Source organism: Bombina bombina, chromosome 4, assembly GCF_027579735.1.
Source record: "Bombina bombina isolate aBomBom1 chromosome 4, aBomBom1.pri, whole genome shotgun sequence".
NCBI lineage: Eukaryota > Metazoa > Chordata > Amphibia > Anura > Bombinatoridae > Bombina > Bombina bombina.
In genome coordinates, this window is record NC_069502.1 from 724,044,358 (window position 1) to 724,067,918 (window position 23,561).

Sequence of the window (23,561 nt, forward strand, 5' to 3'; positions counted from 1 at the left end):
TAAAAAAATATGTAACCAGCTCAAGAGATAAAGGCCCCTGAACTAAAAACTGTCAGGTTGCCCTTTGTGCATAAACATTAATATACAAAATGAAAAGAATACTGCAAAGAGGAACTAACCCAGTACAGGCTCAATAGGGGCTGTAAGTTAAATAGTGACCAACATACATTGAAACAGAGGAAGCCCAAATGTTGCAGATTTAATATTTATTAGTGCACACAATAGATATCACTCAAAAAAATCCAACTGTGAGCAAAAATAAACACAGAGATAGTGAGGAGGAGTGGTCCAAAGGAGATTAATACAACCAAAATAATAAATGTTCCACAACTATAAAGCTTCAGGGTACCCTTAAGAAAAATGCACCATCCGAAATCACAGCGTGAATTCTCGCAGAGTGATGTAATCCCAGAGAAAGTAAAGTGGTTGTCACCCATAGCTCACCGGACCCATGTGACTAGCAACGATCTCCCAAGCAAGTGCCAGCCTGTGGTCCTCCCAGAGCTACCCCTCTGTACATCCACTCACCGGATTGTATTAAGCTCCATTTTATGTAAGTAGACAGTTCCACAGTAATTGACTCACCAAACCGCTTGCTGCATACGATAGTGTCCTCAGTCCCTCAGCAGGTACTTCTGATAGAGTGAAGCCGGTTCACTGAAACTCCTCAACTGCTCAATGTGTAGCATGCCACCTTCAAATGCAGGGGTGTGACAACCTAGTGCTATGCAGTTTCACCCTTCTTAGTTACGTTATTGCTTTCTCAAGCATCATGTTTAATTGACAGTTCACACAGAATGTATACCTCCTCCTAATGATAACAGTGAATTAGCCCAATAGAATTGCTCACATCTTACATATTATAACACCCAAAGTATTTACAATAATATAATAATGATGTATACATACACTTTGGGTTTCTATTCTTCACTTCTTAACATTTGGATTGCAAACCGGAAAGAGGGGGGTTCTTTTATGGTTATTTACTTCTCAGGCTTAATACCCATTCAACAATTAAATAAATATCTCATAAGGTGAAACAGTCTTAGAGATAAATCAAATTGAAATCTTATATACATTACCCCAAGGAGAAATACACTAATTTGGGTCAGAAAAAATTAATTCACATTGGTTATTCTCATTAGTCATTTCACTAGTGATATATATTTTATATTTTGAATCACATATTATTAACATCTCTGTGAATTCGGGGACTTCCGGTAGGAGGGGCTAGGCGCACAGTCGCGTGTGGAGAACGCTGTCTGTACCTGGAGGCCTGAGGCAATATCGAGAAGCTGAGTGCCTATAGGCGGGTGAAACCAATCCCGTCCAGGATTCGCAAAGGCCAAAACGGAGACCGGAGGCTACCGGCAGCTGGCCTGATCCAGGCTGAGAGAACTCGCTGAGGAGGTAGCTGTCTGATCACCGGGAGGTACACGCCAGCCGCGGGGACCCACGAAGGGAGTGGTGAGCGGCAGTAGCGGTGAGAGCGCCCAGGCATCAGGATCCCGCCCCTGGGGAAAAACAGCAAGGTGACAAGACAACCGAGTCACCGGCACAGAAGGTCCCACGGGAACCGGAGTGTAAATATTCACTGTGCCTACCGTCAAGTCCCTATTGTAAAAGGGAAACTAAGGAGATGAGAGCTTGCGGCTCCAGAGAGCGACAGAGGCTGAAACCACTCCACGACTAAGATAAGTGAAAACCTATTAACTGTTAGTTTGCTTTTGGATCCTGCTGCTGTGTTTCTTGGGTCTGCTTGGAAACTTGGGCAGAGAGAGGGGGGGGAGGGCCAGGTGTATACCCACAGTTAAAGCATTAAGGGGTTCCTGCGAGAGTAGGACCTGGCAATTGCTGTCTTTCCCCCCCCCCTGACCCTTTGCTACCCATAGTGAAAGACTTTATACAACATCCTTAAGAAACCAGGGATTAAGCAAAGCAGAGACTGCTGCTGGGATAAGCATTAAAAACACTACATAAGTAAAGAATTGCCAGAGAAGAACCGGGCAAAAGGCCTAAAGATACACCTAAGGACTTTAAAAGAACCTTAAAATTTTAAGGACTTTAAGAGAACTCTGCAATATAGATACTGAGGACTCAGTGATTAACTGTAGTAATGCATATATTCTATCTGTGGCAGTGCTGATGAGTATCACTGATAATGATGGCATGACTTAGAGAATAACTGAAGTACTGTGTATAGTTCACATATGACATTGTTGCTGATCAATAGTGATATTGATAGGGAGATTAATGATAAGACACTAAAGTAGAACCTACTATTAAGTTAGGTGGATAAATGTGAGATAAAACCTTGAAAATATATGTGAATTTACCATAGCAAAAAGGCTTTGCATTTGTAAGAATACATGTGGATCCCCAGACATAGGAGTGGTTAAATTATTATATAAGGTGACTTATATTAAATCCTGCACCGCGGGAGGGTGAGCAAAGTATACACGGAGTGCGGGAAGGTTTAAATTTACTGCTCAGTTGGAGATAAGACTACAAGGGGAATCTGTAGTAAAATAACAGAGAGGTTAAAGGATACAATATCAAAAAGACCTGATAGATACATACTGAGAGTATTATTTCTGTATTGAGGTTTTAAGATAGAGTAATCTTATACACTTTAAACACAAGGTTTAAGGGGGGGGGGGGGGGAAAGGGGAACACACGAGGAAAGTAGAGTTAGACTACACTAACACTAGAAATAGTGAACACACGGGTTAAATTAAACTTTTCGTTTTTTTTTCTTTTTGAACAAGAAGGTCTGTGAATAATTAAAGCACTCAAGGTGAGGATGTCACTGTGAGATAGGAAAGTGCACTTCTTTCTTTTTCTTGTCTCTCAAAAAGAGAGAAAAGGAAGAACTAGGGGAAAGGGAGAGAGAAGAGAATAGTTAAAATTTTGCGAGTCACTAGTAAATATAATCACTATAATTTTGTTACTCAATTTTAGAAGTATATATGGAAAAATATTTAAATAAAAGTAAAACTACCTCACCACAAAAATCAGGAAAGAAAGGGGAGTAGAATTTCATTAGAACCCCATGGGGGAGCAGTTGAAACAAGTCTTAGCCAGAACTCGAATAATGAAGAGTTAATAAAACAGTTGGACGCATTATTTACGCCTAAATTTGAGATGATACAAAATAATATTTCTACACTAACATTAGAGATCAAACAGTTTGCAAATAGACTAAACAATGTAGAGCAAAGAATCTCAGACATTGAAGATGGGGCTATACAGAGGGAACAGGCTTTTCATACTATGTCCACTCAAATTGAAAGTTTGAAAAATAAAATAGAGGACATAGAAAATAGAGCCAGGAGAAACAACTTACGCCTCATTGGCTTAACGGAAGAAATACAAGAAAAAGATCTTAAAAAATTTGTTGAAGTAGAACTAATGGGACTATTAAAGATTAGAGCAGAAGATCACGATATAGTGATCGAACGAATTCACAGAATAGGCCCAGAGAGGAATGAGGAAGGGAGAAATAAAGGGAACAGACCGATTATTATGAAATTACTAAATTTCCAAGGAAAGATCCAAATTATGAATGCTTATAGAAAGGCAAATGGCGAAATTAATTATAAAGGAAAGAAAATTTTACTATTTAATGATTTTTCATATGAAACATCAAATAAAAGGCGCACATTAGCTCCGATTTGTACGAAATTGATCCAGGAGGGATATAGAGCTAGACTCCTGTACCCAGCTAGACTTAGCATTCAAACTAGGCAAGGAAACAAAATTTTTACTGACAGTGAGGAAGTTAATAAATTCTTAGAAAATAATAGAGATAGTCTGGAGAAATAGGAAGATTATTGTAGGTCTAATAGGTTTTCATAGTGAAATAATGGCTATAAATTCAAATAGCCTGAGGGTGTGTTTTTATTGGGGGGTTACAGTTAAAGTTATTTTAAGGAAACTCAAATGTATAAGAATTAAAATATGGGATTTATGTGTTTGTTTTTTTTTTTTTTTTCTCCCCCTCCCACTCTCTCTTCCTCTCCCTGCTATGTGGACTTCTTCCCCTCTCCTTATTTCCCAGCTTTTTTTTCCTTACCTTAAGTAAAATGGAAAAATGAGTTTGAAAATCGTTTCATGGAACGTAGATGGAATTACATCACCCATCAAACGTAAAGCCATCTTGAGGTATGCAAAAAAGCTGGGAACTCAAATACTACTCTTACAGGAGACTCATTTGAAGGGAGAAGAGGCGGCTAAATTAAAAGGAGGATGGGTTAAGGAGGTCATATTCACCTCAGGATATCAAAGGAAGAAAGGAGTAGCTATATTATTTAGTAAAAACTTAGAATACAAAATAGATAATTTAATCCGAGATGAGGAAGGCAGATACATTATAATGGAAGTGGTAGTAGAGGAAAAAAAATTTGCTATATGTAACGTATATGGCCCAAATGAGGAAGATATAAGATTCTGGCAGATATTGAGGGACAAACTACTTAAATATTCTGGCAACACATTAATCATAGGAGGAGATTTTAATATTGCCCCAAATAGCATACTAGATAGATGTAGAGATAGTACAACGCAAACAGGGGAGAAGACACTGGACAAAACAACAATAGCTAAGAGAAAGAGAGAATCCAACATAATAAAGAAATTTCAGCAAGACCTAAAAATTTTAGACGGCTTTAGAGTTATACATCCAGAAGACAGGGAGTATACATGTTGTTCAAAATCTAAAAAAACCTTATCTAGGATAGATTATTTTTTGGTCTCAGAGAAATCACTTGACGCAATACAAGAAATATATATAGATATGATTACAATCTCAGATCATGCCCCTATTGTAATTGTGATGAATCTTAAGAAGAAGGATAGGAAAAGTAACCAATTCTTTTTCTCGAAATACTTGATAAAAAACACTAGATTTGTAAATTTTTTAAAAGAGAAGTGGGCTGATTATAAATGATTTAATGAAGGCTTTTTAGACAAAACTCATATATTCTGGAATGCGGCTAAAGCAGTGCTTAGAGGGGAGATTACAACATACCTAATACGATTAAAGAAAAAAATGAATTTACAAAGACAACAGGTAACTAACTGCTTAATCAACAAATATTCTAACTATATACAGGAAAAAAATATGGCCAACTGGCAGAAATATTTACAGGCTAAAAAAAATAGAGATGACTATCTATTACAAAATGAAATCAAAGAGAATATAAAAACTTGTACACAGTTTTACAGGTATGGGAATAAGGTAGGCAGCTTCTTAGCCCGTATAGATAAAAATCATAAGACTAAAAACTTTATAACTAAAATTAAACATAAAGACCAAATATGGACAAACACCGAAGACATACAAAAAGCTTTCCTTGAGTATTTCTCAGAATTATACTCAACACAACCCATAAATCTAGATAAAAAGGAAAAATTCTGGGCTTCACTAACAAATCCTCGTTTGGAGAGCAGTCAGCTAAATGGTATTAATAAACCCATTACAGAAATAGAAATAAGTCAGATAATTAAAGCAATGGCGAACAATAAAGCAGCAGGCCCAGATGGCATGCCATCTGAGTTTTATAAAATTTTGAACGATGAAATAACCCCAACGTTAACTATCCTAATGAATAAATTTTGGAATGGTCAGTTAAAACCACTAGCAGACTTCAATGAGTCTACAATAATTGTAATACCTAAACCAGGAAAGGACCCACAGTTGATTGATTCTTATAGACCCATCTCACTTTTGAACATGGACTATAAGATATTAACCAGTATATTAGCTAAAAGGATACAAGGGTCACTTGATACTATAATACACTCTGATCAAACAGGATTTATGAAGGGAAGATCCTCAAACACTAATTTGAGGAAGGTCTTCTTAACAATTATAGACCACTGGTATAAGAATAAATATAACAAGAAACTAAATAAAGAAGATATTGCAATAATATCACTGGATGCAAGCAAAGCCTTCAATTCAGTTACATGGGACCATCTTGTCACCGCTCTTAAAAAATTTGGGTACGAAGGGAAATGCCTTAACACAATTGAGATGCTGTATAGGGAGTCCAGGGCAGCAATTGTTATAAATAACAATAAAACATCTTATTTCCCTCTTTTAAGAGGGACAAGACAGGGATGCCCCCTGTCCCCCCTAATTTTCAATCTAGCCCTAGAACCTTTACTGATCGCCCTGAGGGATAAGATTCAAGGGATAGAGGTAGGAGGTAAAAATGTGCAACTAGCTGTATATGCTGATGATCTTTTGGTATTTTCTAGAAAGTCTTGTGAGAGCTTCAATCAAATTTGTCAAATCATAGAAAACTTTGGTTCCTTTTCAGGGTATAATATTAATAGAAACAAATCTGAAGTTCTGTGGTTACAAAAAAACCAGACATCAGAAGATAAGATCTTCAGGGAAGTAAGTAAACATATTACTTATCTGGGGATTAAGATCTCCAATAACCCTATGGAATGGTATTCTTTAAATATTTGTAATGGTGCAAGACAATTTTCTGAAACCCTTAAAAGATGGAAATCTCTCCCACTCTCGATCTCCGGCAAAATAAACTTGTTAAAGATGATTGCACTTCCAAGGCTGCTATATTTGTTTCAGAATATACCCTTCTTAATTAAAAAACAGGAGATTAAGATAATTAATTCTGCGATCAAAGATTACATATGGATGGGTAAGAAACCCAGGATTAGTTATCAAAAACTAGTCCTTAAAAAAGAATATCTAGGCTTAGGACTCCCTAATATTGAAATGTATAACTTAGTGGCAGTTACGAAGATTGCCTTAGACTGGCTCTTGGAGAGTAATCATTTTTCCCTTAGACATAGAAAATGGCTTAATAAAACCGTTCTGTTTAAAAAATGTTCTTCACTTAGAAATTAAAAATCTTCCAGACTATGTTAAAAAAATAGATTTCTTCAAAGATACAATAGTGGCTTGGCATAGGACATGTAAATTTCTAGGCCTAAAGCCCTTCGCAACTAAATTTTTGTCTATAGAGGGAAATCCAGGGTTTAAACAGGGTCTTCCTTCGGGAATCTTCACACGCTGGAGAGAAAAGGGATTATCTAAACCTATACAATTAGTTAAAATTAATCAAGAGGCAATGACGGTTGAAGAATTTGAAGTAATTAAGAATAGATATAGTTTGGCAGATAGACACCTCTTCTCATTCCTACAAGTCAGACATTACTGTTTGAAACTAATTCAACTGCAGGGGAATAACTGGGAGCTTACAGCACTAATCCCGGTTATCAATTTAATCAAACAGGGTAAATACTCTATCTCACTTCTCTATAACATAATAAATAATAGAAATCACAAACAATATATTGAATTAGGGGTCGCAAAATGGAGAGATGTATTTTTCAAGAATCTCAGTACACAGATAATGGTGAAAAGTGTAGCGAGGGTAGAAGAGGCATCGCTAGCTATCCCTATGAGGGAGCAACATACTAAGATAATGTGGATGGTATATATTACTCCTGAGAAAATCGCCAAGTGGGGAGGCACCGGAGAGGGAGCATTATGTATAAAATGTAGGCAACAAAGTACAAACTTGCTACATAGTTTCTGGTCATGCCCAAGAATACAAAAATTATGGGGGGAAATAAACTATTGACTAGGCAACATATATGAGACCCAAATCAGGCTACAAGCAGATCAGGTCATTTTTTTCCACTATAAGAAAGAACATTTAATGTGTAGAAAATTTATAACATTAGTGATTCTAATAACAAGGAATCTCATATTAAAAGGGTGGAAGAAAGATAAAACTCCAACCCTAATAGCGATTAAGGAAAATACTCACCACCAATTCTTGATAGAACTTCAAGATACTTTGTTCCATATAGAAACTAATATCGCCCGTTTTTTTGATAAATGGGGAAGGTGGGTTAAAACCCAAGATTTAGAAGAACAGAAGCGAATAATTAAAAAGTTTGATAATACAGTATACATAGAAAACTGTAGACTTAGAGGAGAATGGTTATTTGAATAAGATGGCCGGCCTATGGGGAGAGGGGGGGAGATGGGAGGGGTATACTAATTTTTTTTTTTTTTTTTTTTTTTTTCTTTTTGGGTTTGGGGGAAATATACCTGACTGAATAAGAGTTAAGTTAAAAACTATATACGCCATATTGAAATGTTGATAAGAGTAATTATGTACTCATGTGACCGAAAGTGAGTTTGAATATTTTTTTCTTTTTTGTTGTTGCTCTCGCTTCTTATGTATTGTTAATTAAAAATGGAAAGGAGTGATGAGATTAGTAACATAGGCCTAGATTTGGAGTTCGGCGGTAAAAGGGCTGCTAACGCTCCGCGGGCTTTTTTCTGGCCGCACCATAAAATTAACTCTGGTATCGAGAGTTCAAACAAATGCTGCGTTAGGCTCCAAAAAAGGAGCGTAGAGCATTTTTACCGCAAATACAACTCTCGATACCAGAGTTGCTTACGGACGCGGACGGCCTCAAAAACGTGCTCGTGCACGATTCCCCCATAGGAAACAATGGGGCTGTTTGAGCTGAAAAAAAACCTAACACCTGCAAAAAAGCAGCGTTCAGCTCCTAACGCAGCCCCATTGTTTCCTATGGGGAAACACTTCCTACGTCTGCACCTAACACTCTAACATGTACCCCGAGTCTAAACACCCCTAGCCTTACACTTATTAACCCCTAATCTGCCGCCCCCGCTATTGCTGACCCCTGCATATTTTTTTAAACCCCTAATCTGCCGCTCCGTAAACCGCTGCCACCTACGTTATCCCTATGTACCCCTAATCTGCTACCCCTAACACCGCCGACCCCTATATTATATTTATTAACCCCTAACCTGCCCCCCACAACGTCGCCGACACTGCCTACACTTATTAACCCCTAATCTGCCGAGCGGACCTGAGCGCTACAATAATAAAGTTATTAACCCCTAATCAACCTCACTAACCCTATCATAAATAGTATTAACCCCTAATCTGCCCTCCCTAACATCGCCGACACCTAACTTCAATTATTAACCCCTAATCTTCCGATCGGAGCTCACCGCTATTCTAATAAATGGATTAACCCCTAAAGCTAAGTCTAACCCTAACACTAACACCCCCCTAAGTTAAATATAATATTTATCTAACGAAATAAATTAACTCTTATTAAATAAATGATTCCTATTTAAAGCTAAATACTTACCTGTAAAATAAATCCTAATATAGCTACAATATAAATTATAATTATATTATAGCTATTTTAGGATTAATATTTATTTTACAGGTAACTTTGTATTTATTTTAACCAGGTACAATAGCTATTAAATAGTTAAGAACTATTTAATAGTTACCTAGTTAAAATAATAACAAATTTACCTGTAAAATAAATCCTAACCTAAGTTATAATTAAACCTAACACTACCCTATCAATAAAATAATTAAATAAACTACCTACAATTACCTACAATTAACCTAACACTACACTATCAATAAATTAATTAAACACAATTCCTACAAATAAATACAATTAAATAAACTAGCTAAAGTACAAAAAATAAAAAAGAACTAAGTTACAGAAAATAAAAAAATATTTACAAACATAAGAAAAATATTACAACAATTTTAAACTAATTACACCTACTCTAAGCCCCCTAATAAAATAACAAAGCCCCCCAAAATAAAAAATTCCCTACCCTATTCTAAATTAAAAAAGTTACAAGCTCTTTTACCTTACCAGCCCTGAACAGGGCCCTTTGCGGGGCATGTCCCAAGAATTTCAGCTCTTTTGCCTGTAAAAAAAAACATACAATACCCCCCCCCCAACATTACAACCCACCACCCACATACCCCTAATCTAACCCAGACCCCCCTTAAATAAACCTAACACTAAGCCCCTGAAGATCTTCCTACCTTGTCTTCACCATCCAGGTATCACCGATCCGTCCTGGCTCCAAGATCTTCATCCAACCCAAGCGGGGGTTGGCGATCCATAATCCGGTCCAGAAGAGGCTCCAAAGTCTTCCTCCTATCCGGCAAGAAGAGGACATCCGGACCGGCAAACATCTTCTCCAAGCGGCATCTTCGATCTTCTTCCATCCGGAGCGAAGCGGCAGGATCCTGAAGACATCCAGCGCGGAACATCCATCCGGACCGACGACTGAACGATGAATGACAATCAGCCAATCAGATTGAGCTCGCATTCTATTGGCTGATCGGAACAGCCAATAGAATGCGAGCTCAATCTGATTGGCTGATTGGATCAGCCAATCGGATTGAACTTGATTCTGATTGGCTGATTCCATCAGCCAATCAGAAAATTCCTACCTTAATTCCGATTGGCTGATAGAATCCTATCAGCCAATCGGAATTCGAGGGACGCCATCTTGGATGACGTCCCTTAAAGGAACAGTCATTCGTCGTTCAGTCGTCGGTCCGGATGGATGTTCCGCGCTGGATGTCTTCAGGATCCTGCCGCTTCGCTCCGGATGGAAGAAGATCGAAGATGCCGCTTGGAGAAGATGTTTGCCGGTCCGGATGTCCTCTTCTTGCCGGATAGGAGGAAGACTTTGGAGCCTCTTCTGGACCGGATTATGGATCGCCAACCCCCGCTTGGGTTGGATGAAGATCTTGGAGCCAGGACGGATCGGTGATACCTGGATGGTGAAGACAAGGTAGGAAGATCTTCAGGGGCTTAGTGTTAGGTTTATTTAAGGGGGGTTTGGGTTAGATTAGGGGTATGTGGGTGGTGGGTTGTAATGTTGGGGGGGGGGGTATTGTATGTTTTTTTTTACAGGCAAAAGAGCTGAAATTCTTGGGGCATGCCCCGCAAAGGGCCCTGTTCAGGGCTGGTAAGGTAAAAGAGCTTGTAACTTTTTTAATTTAGAATAGGGTAGGGAATTTTTTATTTTGGGGGGCTTTGTTATTTTATTAGGGGGCTTAGAGTAGGTGTAATTAGTTTAAAATTGTTGTAATATTTTTCTTATGTTTGTAAATATTTTTTTATTTTCTGTAACTTAGTTCTTTTTTATTTTTTGTACTTTAGCTAGTTTATTTAATTGTATTTATTTGTAGGAATTGTGTTTAATTAATTTATTGATAGTGTAGTGTTAGGTTAATTGTAGGTAATTGTAGGTAGTTTATTTAATTATTTTATTGATAGGGTAGTGTTAGGTTTAATTATATCTTAGGTTAGGATTTATTTTACAGGTAATTTTGTTATTATTTTAACTAGGTAACTATTAAATAGTTCTTAACTATTTAATAGCTATTGTACCTGGTTAAAATAATTACAAAGTTGCCTGTAAAATAAATATTAATCCTAAAATAGCTATAATATAATTATAATTTATATTGTAGCTATATTAGGATTTATTTTACAGGTAAGTATTTAGCTTTAAATAGGAATCATTTATTTAATAAGAGTTAATTTATTTCGTTAGATAAAAATTATATTTAACTTAGGGGGGTGTTAGTGTTAGGGTTAGACTTAGCTTTAGGGGTTAATACATTTATTAGAATAGCGGTGAGCTGCGGTCGTCAGATTAGGGGTTAATAAGTGTAGGCAGGTGTCGGCGACGTTGAGGGGGGCAGATTAGGGGTTAATAAATATAATATAGGGGTCGGCGATGTTAGGGGCAGCAGATTAGGGGTACATAGGGATAACGTAGGTGGCGGCGATTTGCGGTCGGAAGATTAGGGGTTAATTATTTTAAGTAGCTGGCGGCGACGTTGTGGGGGGCAAGTTAGGGTTTAATAAATGTAATACAGGGGTCGGCGGGGTTAGGGGCAGCATATTAGGGGTACATAAATATAACGTAGGTGGCGGTCGGCAGATTAGGGGTTAAAAATTTTAATCGAGTGGCGGCGGTGTGGGGGGACCTCGGTTTAGGGGTACATAGGTAGTTTATGGGTGTTAGTGTACTTTAGGGTACAGTAGTTAAGAGCTTTATGAACCGGCGTTAGCCAGAAAGCTCTTAACTCCTGCTATTTTCAGGCGGCTGGAATTTTGTCGTTAGAGCTCTAACGCTCACTTCAGAAACGACTCTAAATACCAGCGTTAGAAAGATCCCATTGAAAATATAGGCTACGCAAATGGCGTAGGGGGATCTGCGGTATGGAAAAGTCGCGGCTGTAAAGTGAGCGTTAGACCCTTTAATCACTGACTCCAAATACCAGCGGGCGGCCAAAACCAGCGTTAGGAGCCTCTAACGCTGGTTTTGACGGCTACCGCCGAACTCCAAATCTAGGCCATAGTTTGGAAGGTAAAACTCGACATTATATTAAGACAAAAATGTTATCTGAACTGATGAAACTAGTGTAATACGCATGCAGATAAATATGTATAACATTTTGCTGGATTTGTTGTGCTGAAACAACTTAATGTTTTTTTCCTTTTTCTGTATTTGACACAAAATATCAATAAAACTTCTTTAAAAAAAAAAAAAAAACATCTCTGTGAATTCAAAACTCTAAATTCTTTAAGTTAAAAAGGGTGCATAATTGATTTCTTTGTTCAAACCTACTGGTTGTAAAGAATTTTTGAGTGATATCTATTGTGTGTACAGGTAGCCCTCAGTTTACGCCGGGGTTAGGTTCCAGAAGGAATGGTTGTAAATCGAAACTGTTGTAAATTGAAACTCAGTTTATAATGTAAGTCAGTGGGAAGTGAGGGAGATAGGTTCCAGGCCCCTCTCAAAATTGTCATAAGTAACACCTAATACATTATTTTTAAAGCTTTGAAATGAAGACTTTAAATGCTAAACAGCATTATAAACCTAATAAAATAATCACACAACACAGACTTCACTTGCATTTTTCTGCAAACAGTTCTTTCTATGCATTCCAATCTCGACTGATTTATAGACAGGAAGATCTTGTTCCTTTGAAATCTGCTCGATAGCTCAGGTCTGGTTAAACTGATTAATTTCAGCTTGCTTGGCTTTGCTGCAACACAAGCAGACAGCTCCACCTACTGGTTATTTTAATAAATGCGCTGCTTCTCAATGCTTTTCAATAGCAGTCACATGACTGAAAAAAAGGTTGTTATTCTGAAACGGTGTAAATTGAACCGTTGTAAAACGAGGGCCACCTGTACTAATAAATATTAAATCTGCAACATTTGGGTTTCCTCTGTTTCAATGTATGTTGGTCACTATTTAACTTACAGCACCTATATGAGCCTGTGCTGTGTTAGTTCCTCTTTGCAGTATTCTTTTCATTGTGTGTGTATATATATATATATATATATATATATATATATATAACTTTTATTGAAAAAAAGTTAAAAGCATAGTCCCATGATGTTTCGGTGTCCACAGACACCTTTGTCAAATGGCATCACCCAGCTTGAGGACGGTTGTATAATCCTGCCTCCCGGATGTCAGGATTATACAATGGTCCTCAAGCTGGGTGATACCATTTGACCGAAACTTCATGGGACTATGCTTTAACTTTTTTTCAATAAAAGTTATTTTTTACTTAAATCCAGTGAGTGCTGTCTTTGCTCTGGACTATATATATATATATATATATATATATATATATATACACACACAGTATATATCTTGCAGTAAGAAATGGCACACACCAATCACAGAAACATGCTGGTGCTCTGCTCAATCCATACAGAGTATCAATATAAACCCAGAAGTCAAAAGTCATAAAAGGGAATTAGCCACAGGTACCTGTATTTTCACAGCCTTTAAAAGACATCTAGAGTACAAACAATGGCCCTATACCAAAATATTTTGGCTCTAACTTGAGCCTTGATCACATGGAGGCCAGAAACACATCAAGGCTCACGCTAGAGCTGAAATGTTATGGTACAGGGGCATTGTTTGTACTCTGGATGTCTTTTAAAGGCTGTGAAATTAACTGTGGTTGCCTGCTATGTAATTCCCTCTATGACATTTGCTTAGTCTGGGATTACATTGATACGCTGTAGTTATATATATCTGTGTGTGTGTATGTATGAATACATTTGTATGTACATTATATGTATGTATGTGTGCTGTGTTTTTAGTATTTCAATACAAAACCATAGTATAAAAGTATGTAAAGAACTCTGATACCTGAGCAGATGTTTAGAGCACGTTCAGCATGGTGACCATAGGAGTCTATAATGTGAAGGATTTGGCACACACCTCACTCTGACATGCAGATGATAGTGTGCCCTAGACTATCATTCGATCAATAAAAAAATTATACTTTAAACTTGTACTATGATTGCAAAAATAAAAGCACTATTGATTGCACTCAAGAAATAATTATTTTTTGGCTCCAAAATGGATGGAAATAAAAAAATTCTTTAGACAATATAACAGTGCAGAAAATATTGTATTGCTGGTTTCACACGCTTTTATTTCCCTTTATAAGAACAAAACTGAGACTACATGCACAAATGTAATAGGAGTGTTGGAGGATTCCCTCACCACACTATTAATAGCTACTATATAGACCATCACTATTCTGAAGTTGATATAATTTATGTGGGGTGTGGGAAAAAGATTAATTTCTTATTGGTGTTCGTTGTGTTTTACACCTTATAGTTGGTCAAGTGGGACCTCAATGAAAGTTAAACCTATAGATTTCACTTCCTACCAAATACAAATCAGTATCAGAAGATGATTGAGTGCAAAGGGAAACCCCAGGAAGGTGCTTCACTAAATGGCTACCTGTTCTCACCCATCCGCTGATTATTTCACGTGTGCTCTAGTTCAGATATCATTAAAATCTGGCCTGTTAGGTGTACTTGAGGCATGGGGGCATATTTATCAAGCTCCAAATGGAGCTTAATGCCCCGTGTTTCTGGCGAGCCTACAGGCTTGCCAGAAACAGCAGTTATGAAGCAGCAGTCACAAAGACCGCTGCTCCATAACCTGTCCGCCTGCTCTGAGCAGGCGGACAGAAATCGCCGGAAATCAACCCGATCGAGTACGATCTGGTTGACTGACACCCCCTGCTGGCGGCCTATTGGCCGCGAGTCTGCAGGGGGAGGCGTTGCACCAGCAGCTCTTGTGAGCTGCTGGTGCAATGCTGAATACGGCGAGCATATTGCTCGCCATATTCAGCGAGGTCTGTCGGACCTGATCCTCACTGTCGGATCAGGTCCGACAGACCTTGATAAATTGGGGCCATGGAGTTGAAAAACACTGGTGCAGATGAATAATTTGAACATGCCCTGGAATTCCCCAAATGCCCACCGTCAGTCTTTTGTTCAAGTATGTGAGGTCATAAAGACTGGTAAAGTATCACATCTCACAATTGTGTCTTGCTATTGCAAAGCTGACGGGGCTTTCTCTTTTAATTAATTTTATTTCCTTTCTGCATATGTTAGAGTAGATTATATTATCAAGGGTGTTTATCCTGTTTTAATTACTTTGTTCTGGGATGTTTGAAATGTGTTTTTGTGATGCAACTCATTATACGCTGAGAAGCAAATGGTTATGATATAGATACAGCTACACTAATTATAAAGGAGATTTGCCTACAGCTCAAGAATGTGGAGCAGGTAAAAATCTTCTGCAATTTTTGAATTGTGACGTGACAACAAGTTTTTTCCACAAGATATTCACAAATGAGTTTTGTTGAATATAGTTCAATGACTGACTCATGACCAGTTATTACATTTAATTTGATTATGATTCATAAACTATTTCTTCACATTAAATATACTTATAAAGCACTTATATATTCTGCAGCACTACCATTATAGGTTCATGGTTACAGAATAACAAAATATTTACCAGAGTACAAGAAATACCGGCCTGGCTGTTAAAACTGATGCTGTCCCCATTGCACAGTGATCTACAGGCATATTCTAATTATGAGAGATAAGCCCTCTATTTGAGACTCTATTTCCCCTTCAATTAAGTGTTCTTTCCCATTCTGCTTGCTTCAGTAGTTTTTTGGTTGTGACTTATTTTTTCATGTGTATTTGTTTTTCTGGCCTGTGGTCTGCAGACCTTCACTATTGACTCTATCTACTGAAATGATGCTAATGACAAACAGTTGTAAATGCATATGTATTATGTGTGAAAACAGTCATATTATTTCATGATCATCAGTATGCCAAGCAATTCAAAAAAGTTCCTATTACCTACTCTATATACATTGCATTTTGTATATGCCAACCATCATGTGGATGAAACAGATGGGAGATTATGAAAGCATTTGCTTACAACTGGTATCAATTGAATATACTGTCTAGACAAAAATTTATTTTGGATGAATCATTCATTCTGAATGTTTAGTAAACTGTGTGTTGTTGAAATGTTATTGTAATAGAAAATTATTTAACAAAATGTGTTTGTTAAAGTTTTTACCATTATTTACAATCCTAAACAATTTATTCTTGTTTTTACTCCTAATTTACTTATATAACGAATATATACTGTATTGTATACAAAACGATTTTATTAGTGGATCACTTCATTCAAAGTATCACATTACCTTAATGTACATTCTTACCTATCCACTATTAAAGGTACAGTCAACTCAAAAAAATGTATTATTTAAAAAGATAGATAATTCCTTTATTACCCATTCCACAGTTTTGCACAGACAGCATGGTTATTTTAATATACTTTTTACCTCTGTGATCACCTTGTATTTAAAGCCTCTTTTGAAAGCCCCCTGATCACATGGCTATTTATTTATTATCTATCGACTTGCATTTAGCCAATTATTGCAGTGTCATCTACAACCCACGGGTGTGAGCACAATGTTATCTATATGAACCACATGAACTAGCAGTCTCCTGTTGTGAAAAGCTAATAAAAAAGCGTGTGATAAGAGGCTGTCTGTAGTGGCTTAGAAACAGGCAGACATTTAGAAGTTTAAATGTTATAAAGTATATTAATATAACAATATTGGTTGTGCAAAGCTGGGGAATGAATAGTAAAGGAATTATCTTTCTTTTTAAACAATAACACTTTTGGTGTTGACTGTCCCTTTAAAGAGATAGCTACTGAACTAATATATTATTGGTGTGATCTCACTAACTAATTTTCTTTTATTAAAAAAATAACTTAGATATTATAAGATTTTTCCCAGTCTATTGTTGTTATGGTGAGATATTTATTCAATGATGTTCTTCATTGAATTTAATTTTCCAAACAAAATCTTTTCTTTTAAATTATTATTTTACTACATTACAAATTGTACAACACACAACTGCAAAAGAAGAAGGTGTCAGTCACAGGATTAATTTGTGAAGAAGATGGTTTGTGAGCATAGGCTAAAGGCAAAACAAATTCGTAAGCCGTAAGGTCAGCCAGTTATCGAACAGCAAAAAGAAGGAGAATCCAGAACAATGGTAGGTACACAGTTCCAAATGTTCACAGCCAAAAGGTCAGTAGAGATCAAGCAACTCAGTAAGGGGTCAAGTATAAAAGTCAGTCCAATGTCAAACCATAGTAGGGCCATCTGACTACAATAAGCAACCACTGAGTGCTAGGCCCACAAACAATTTATAGGTTTCAGTGTCCCTATCTCTATCTCTGTAGTCTTGTTTTTGAAAAGTCAGAGGACATTGTAGGTTTAATAAACTCTCTCTTTTGGCTACTCATGATACTGCTGGTCGTGTTATTGGCCGGTGCTATGGTGCTGCGTTTTCTTTCAGCCATTGCTTCTACCTTCTTCTTGAAGTAGAGCAGCCATGTGATGTGAGTCTAAACGTTGGTTAATCCGAGAACTGACTTATTTGTTCACAATTTGTTTACAATTTCCCACATCTCTCTAAAACAGCTGCTGGGAATGCTGCTGTGTTGCTCCTGACTTGAAGTGACACTGCTGATAATAGTGGCAGTAGCACTGTTAGCAATGGCAGGTGGAGCCCCACGTTTTTAATAACTGATAGCTTTTTTAACATAGTCTTTGTATAGCCACTTTAAGGTTTCAATGTACAGAACGTGCTTAGTTCTAATATTGTGCTTGCTCTGTACCAAACGTGTTATACATTAAAGGGATAGGGAATAGGGATGGGCGAATGTTTCTAAAAATTCTAAATTTAAAACGAATTTTGATACATTTGTTCATTCGAATCGAATTTCAAATGTTTATATAACATTCTAACATTCTATTCTCGAATTTTCGTTTTCAAATTTTTCAATAAAATTCGAAAATATTCGTTAGAATAATAGAATGTTTATTCATGTATTCATTCAATTTCGAAATGTGACATTCAAATTTGAAATAGTATTTCTAGTCTACAACTGTGTTTAATAAATGTAATATTCGAATTTGAATGCTACATTCGAATTTGAAATAGTATTTCTAGTCTTTTACTGTGTTTTAAATGTGATATTCGATTCAAATGTGACATTTGAATTCGAAATTATATTTCTAGTCTAATACTGTGTTTTATAAATGTAATATTCGAATTTGAATGTGACATTCGATTCGAATGTGATATTTGATTCGAATGTGACATTCAAAATAGTGTTTCTAGTCTACAGTTGTGTTTTATAAATGTAATATTTGAATTCGAATGTAACATTCGAAAACTGTAAATAACATTCGAAAATCGAATATTTAAGAATATTCGTTCTTATCAACATTCTATTATGTAAATCGAATTTCTACAATAACATTCGTTCTAACATTCAAATTCGGATATAAACACATTCGCCCATCCCTAATAGGGAACCCAACATTTTTCTTTCATGATTTTGATAGAGCATGCAATTTTAAATTTTAACATTTCTAATATACTTCTATTATCATTTTTTCTTTGTTTTCTTGGAATCTTTCGCTGAAAAGCAGGAATGTAAGCTTAGAAGCGTGCATGTATCTGGAGCACGGAATGGCAACAGTTTGGCAAGACTGTTATCCATTTGTAAGAGCTATATGGCAGCGCAATTTATTGCCGTGTACTGCTCTCGACACCTTCCTAGGTATCTCTTCAACAAAGAATACCATAGGAAAAAAGTAAATTCGCTAGTAGAAGTATATTGGAAACTTTTTTAAATTGTATGCTCTGACTGATTAACAAAATCTGTTTTTGGGATTCCATATCCGTTTAATAACATGTTTGTTACAGTGAGGTTACTTTTTAATAATCCAATTGTAGTGTACCAAACGAGTTATGGAAATAAAACACATTTGGTAAAGTGTGATTGCAATATTAAAACTGAATAAGTTTACCCTTTGGGGTACATTTTTCAAGCTTAACTCGTCCGACACCTTTTAGGTGATACTATCGGGATGATTGACACCCTCTGCTAGCGGCTGATTGGCCGTGAATTTACAGGGGGCGGCATTGCACAAGCATTTCACTAGAAATGCTTGTGCAATGTTAAATGCCGACAGCATATGCTGTCGGCATTTAGTGATGCAGGGCGGACATGATTCACTATAGCGAATCATGTCCGGCGGGGGTATGATAAAGCTACCCCTTTGTGTCTAAATGCACTCCCTTTAACCCATTGTTTCTGCTCCTGTACAAGGTTACTTTAGGTTGGGGGACTACTTAGATAATTGGCAAAACATTATCTCTCTTTACAATTAAATGTTTAGTTTAAAAATTATATTCAAAATTTGACATTTTCCTTCAAGAATCTACAGTCGTATTGGCTTTAAATATTAATTGTTTTGGATAGCTGATTTGTTCTAATTAGAGAGATCTCAGCTACAAATATTTTCAAAAATTATTCCTTTTCAGTCATTTATTTTGTAGATTTACTTTTCATTCTGTGAGGTGGGAGGCTTTGAATTTGCTTCATATATTTAAAACATGTTTTACCAAATATTGTTATCATCATATACATCATTAAAGGAACATGAAACCCAAAGTTTTTCTTTCATAATTCAGAAAGAACATATAATTGTAAGCAACTTTTTAATTTACTTCTATTCAATATTGATATCCTTTGTTGAAAAGCATACCTAGATGGGCTCAGGAGCTGGGAGTTAGCTGCTGATTGGTAGTTGCACAAATATGCCTCTTGTCATTATGTTCAGCTAGCTCCCAGAAGTACATTGCTGCTCCTTCAATAAAGGATACAAAGACAATGAAGCAAAAATTATCATTAAAGTGAATTGGAAAGTTGTTTAAAAATGTATGCCTTAGCTGAATCATTAAAGGGACAGTCAAGTAAAAAAAAAACTTTCCTGATTGGCTAAAATGCAAGTCTGTCAAAAGAACTGAAATAAGGGGGCAGTCTGCAGAGGCTTAGATTCAAGGTAATTACAGAGGTAAAACATGTATAATTATAACTGTGTTGGTTATGCAAAACTGGGGATTATCTATCTTTTAAAACAACAAAAAATTTGGTGTTGACTGTCCCTTTAAAGAAAAAAATTGGGTTTTATGTCCCTTTAAAAGAAAATTAAGTTTTCTAATAGGGGCTTTAAAAAACTTTAAGCAGATATCAAGTTAGTTATTTTTGCACTGCTGAATAGATGGTTTAAAATTGTATGTAGAAATTTCATAATAATGTTACTCTGATTGCCTCCAATTGCTATGTTTCAGAGACTGAATATCCCACAGAGGCTTTTTTATTAAGTAGATATCACAGCTAATAGTTAGGTATCATAAGCGTCCTGGGGAAAGGTTTGCTTTCGTTATGTTGTTAAAGAGAATATTATGATACTGACTAAACATTATATTCAATGGAAATAGATATTAGGAGCAAGGGCTTTTAAACCTCTTTCCCAGCGTTGGTGATAGGATTATTTTGACACTATTTCACAAAATAGTTATCCTGTCGTATTAATTAGTAGTACTGTGGTTACGGTTTATTGCTAGGGTCATGGTTTGAATTCCACTTAGGGTTTGTAAATTTATTTTTCGTTTTTTGTTTTGTTGCTAATGAGAACATAGTAATACTGTAATATCATTGTTATGGAAAATTAATGATACTATTAAGTGTACAGTGTGTAATGAGAATATAGTGGTGTTGTGATATTTATTTTGATATAGAAATTAAAAACATGGAAATTAAAAAAACTTTAAAAAGTCTTAAAATATCTAATTAATGCCACTGTTGCTATAATGCATTGTTTATATTAAAAGGTGGGGAAAAGCACCACACGTGACTAAGAGTGTGGAATAAGTGAACAGAGAAGCTTAGAAGGTTGGCCACTTTTATTTAATAGGATAATAGGAGGCCACTTTTATTCAGTCTTACTCCTTTGAATGATGAAATGTTATTCAGTAGTTATGAGGTAGCTTAGTTTTTACAGACTGAAGCAGAAGGAAGCTATCTCAAGTAAACATTTGCACAAAAAAATAAATAGTTTCTGACATTGTTCACCACATTTTTTTTTTCTTCATTTCATCCGATATTAGTTCATTGAGTCATTTGATTCAGCCTAATTTGATATAAAAAATCATTCCCTATAATTTCCTATGGAGAACATCTTCAGGGCATCAGAGGAGCAGACGGACAGCACAAATGGGCAGACAGGCATCTAAAGCAGTAGAGGAGTGGCAGACATGAAGGGCAGCAAGGTTAGGGCCTTACACCCTGGATAGAGTTTCAGAGTATTAACTAAAATTGTCACAACTGGAGCAGCTGCAGCACAAATGAGCTCAACTTTTTGCATGGGACGGAAATAGTGTGCGTATAACAAGTTGAAAGTAAATGCGTTTGCTCGAGTGCAATCAAATTTAACGCACAGGTTAGCGATACTTCACAGCTCGTGTAAAGGGTAGGGGAAGAAAATAAAAGTTGAACGTAACATAAATACCAGTAAAAGTACAGTTACACTGTGTACATATGAATTTAAGTATTTGTGTTTTACAGTAAATGTACTGTACATATTTCACATTCCAACGTTCTTTACTTACAGGATAATGCCCTTTTTAGTGTAAATACATATATATATATATATATATATATATATATATATATATATATATATATATATACCTGTATATATTTTTCTAAAGATATACGGGTATTGATATCTATTTTACATTAACATTATCATATATATATATAAATATATATTTAATAGTAAAAATTGCATTATATTCTATGGGCAAGAATACAAGTAGCGTGTTGAGTTTTCCACGTACAATGTGGTCTTTTCGCAATCAATTTTCATTGCTATTAAAAGTCTTGAAAAATCGCTTTTGCGTGCGCACATTAGCCTTTTACAGCAACAATCCTTACTGCGCTCGAAGAGCTGTAGTGAACAGTTTTGCACAAAAACACTTCAAAAATGCATTACAAAGTACAGTTACACTCATATTAACACGGTCTAATTAAAAACATTTTATAAAAATATTGCACACAAAAGTTATAAGGGCTCAAAAATAGGAGATCTAGGGTGCTAGAAAAAAAGCTGATGCAGGATTTTACATTCACATCATACACATACATAGAGAAACATGCATTTATATGTAAATACATATGTTTAACTATGGAGATAATGAAAATATTTCGCATTACAATCTTATGCACATTAAACAATATCTCAGAGGGATTTTCAAATTGATATTCGCATATAGATCTCGAGATATTTAGACACATATATATATATACATATCTTACAACACACATAAAGTCCAGTACTCACTCACAAGCTTTCAGCTAGGATTAAAAAGCAAAACCGGAAGAGTTAGTTACCACATTTGGCCAAATGGGACAAGCCCAGGTACCACGCCAAGGTCTCTTCCACATATCTGAGTCCTTAATACAGCCACGGAAATGAGACAAAGAAGGGGGGGGGGGGTGTACTGGCACTCAAAGCCTAGGGAATAGTAGATATATGGAGATATTGAGTTATATTGATAATAAAATTATATCAAGGTAATATCAAAGGAAGTGGTTAACCTTAATGATTAAAACTAATATAATTGAAAAGTGTTTGGGATTGGGAATAGTAAGCAGACACTCTTGCAATTCTATATATATCCTATATACTAAGGACTAGCTCGTTGTGAAGCAGGTTGCAGTAGTAAAAGGATTAGTATATTGCCAGTACCTAAATATAATAATAAATATTTGTATCCAGGGCCAACATAAGAATAATAATTATTCACTAAAATTAAAGAGTAAATAAATATACTTTAATAGACAGATACGACCATATCGTATAAAACCATTTCATATAAAATTGTGTCATTTAAAATTCATCTGACATATATTCAACATAAAAATAAATCTGGACGTCCAGTGTGCTCTATAAAGACAATAATCTATGTATATGTAAAAAAGGAATTATAATGTACCTTGAGAAAAAACACCTCTCTCTACGTCTAGAGTGATAGTTTTTAAAGTTTCTAACAGGAAGGGAATGGATCCGCTCTCATTAAGGAAAGATCGAGCGTTATGGGGATAATGCAGTCTCGGCAGTAAGTGTTATCAGCTGTTCTCCGATGTCCGATTGAGCCTGAGTTATCTCCTTGCTTGCGAAGTTCTGGGCCCAGGTGGTGTCTTTGCTCCTGTCTTGGCGATAGTTTCTTTGGTGGGGAAGGAGCTCTGCTTCACTTCCAGATGGTACGCCTGATTTCCGGAAGTGACGTATATCGCAACGTCACTCGTTGTAAAGTGTAGCAATTTTTCTTAGTGAATTCTCAGCAAGTGACACTCTGGCCCATATTTATTAAGCTCCATACGGAGCTTGAAGGACCGT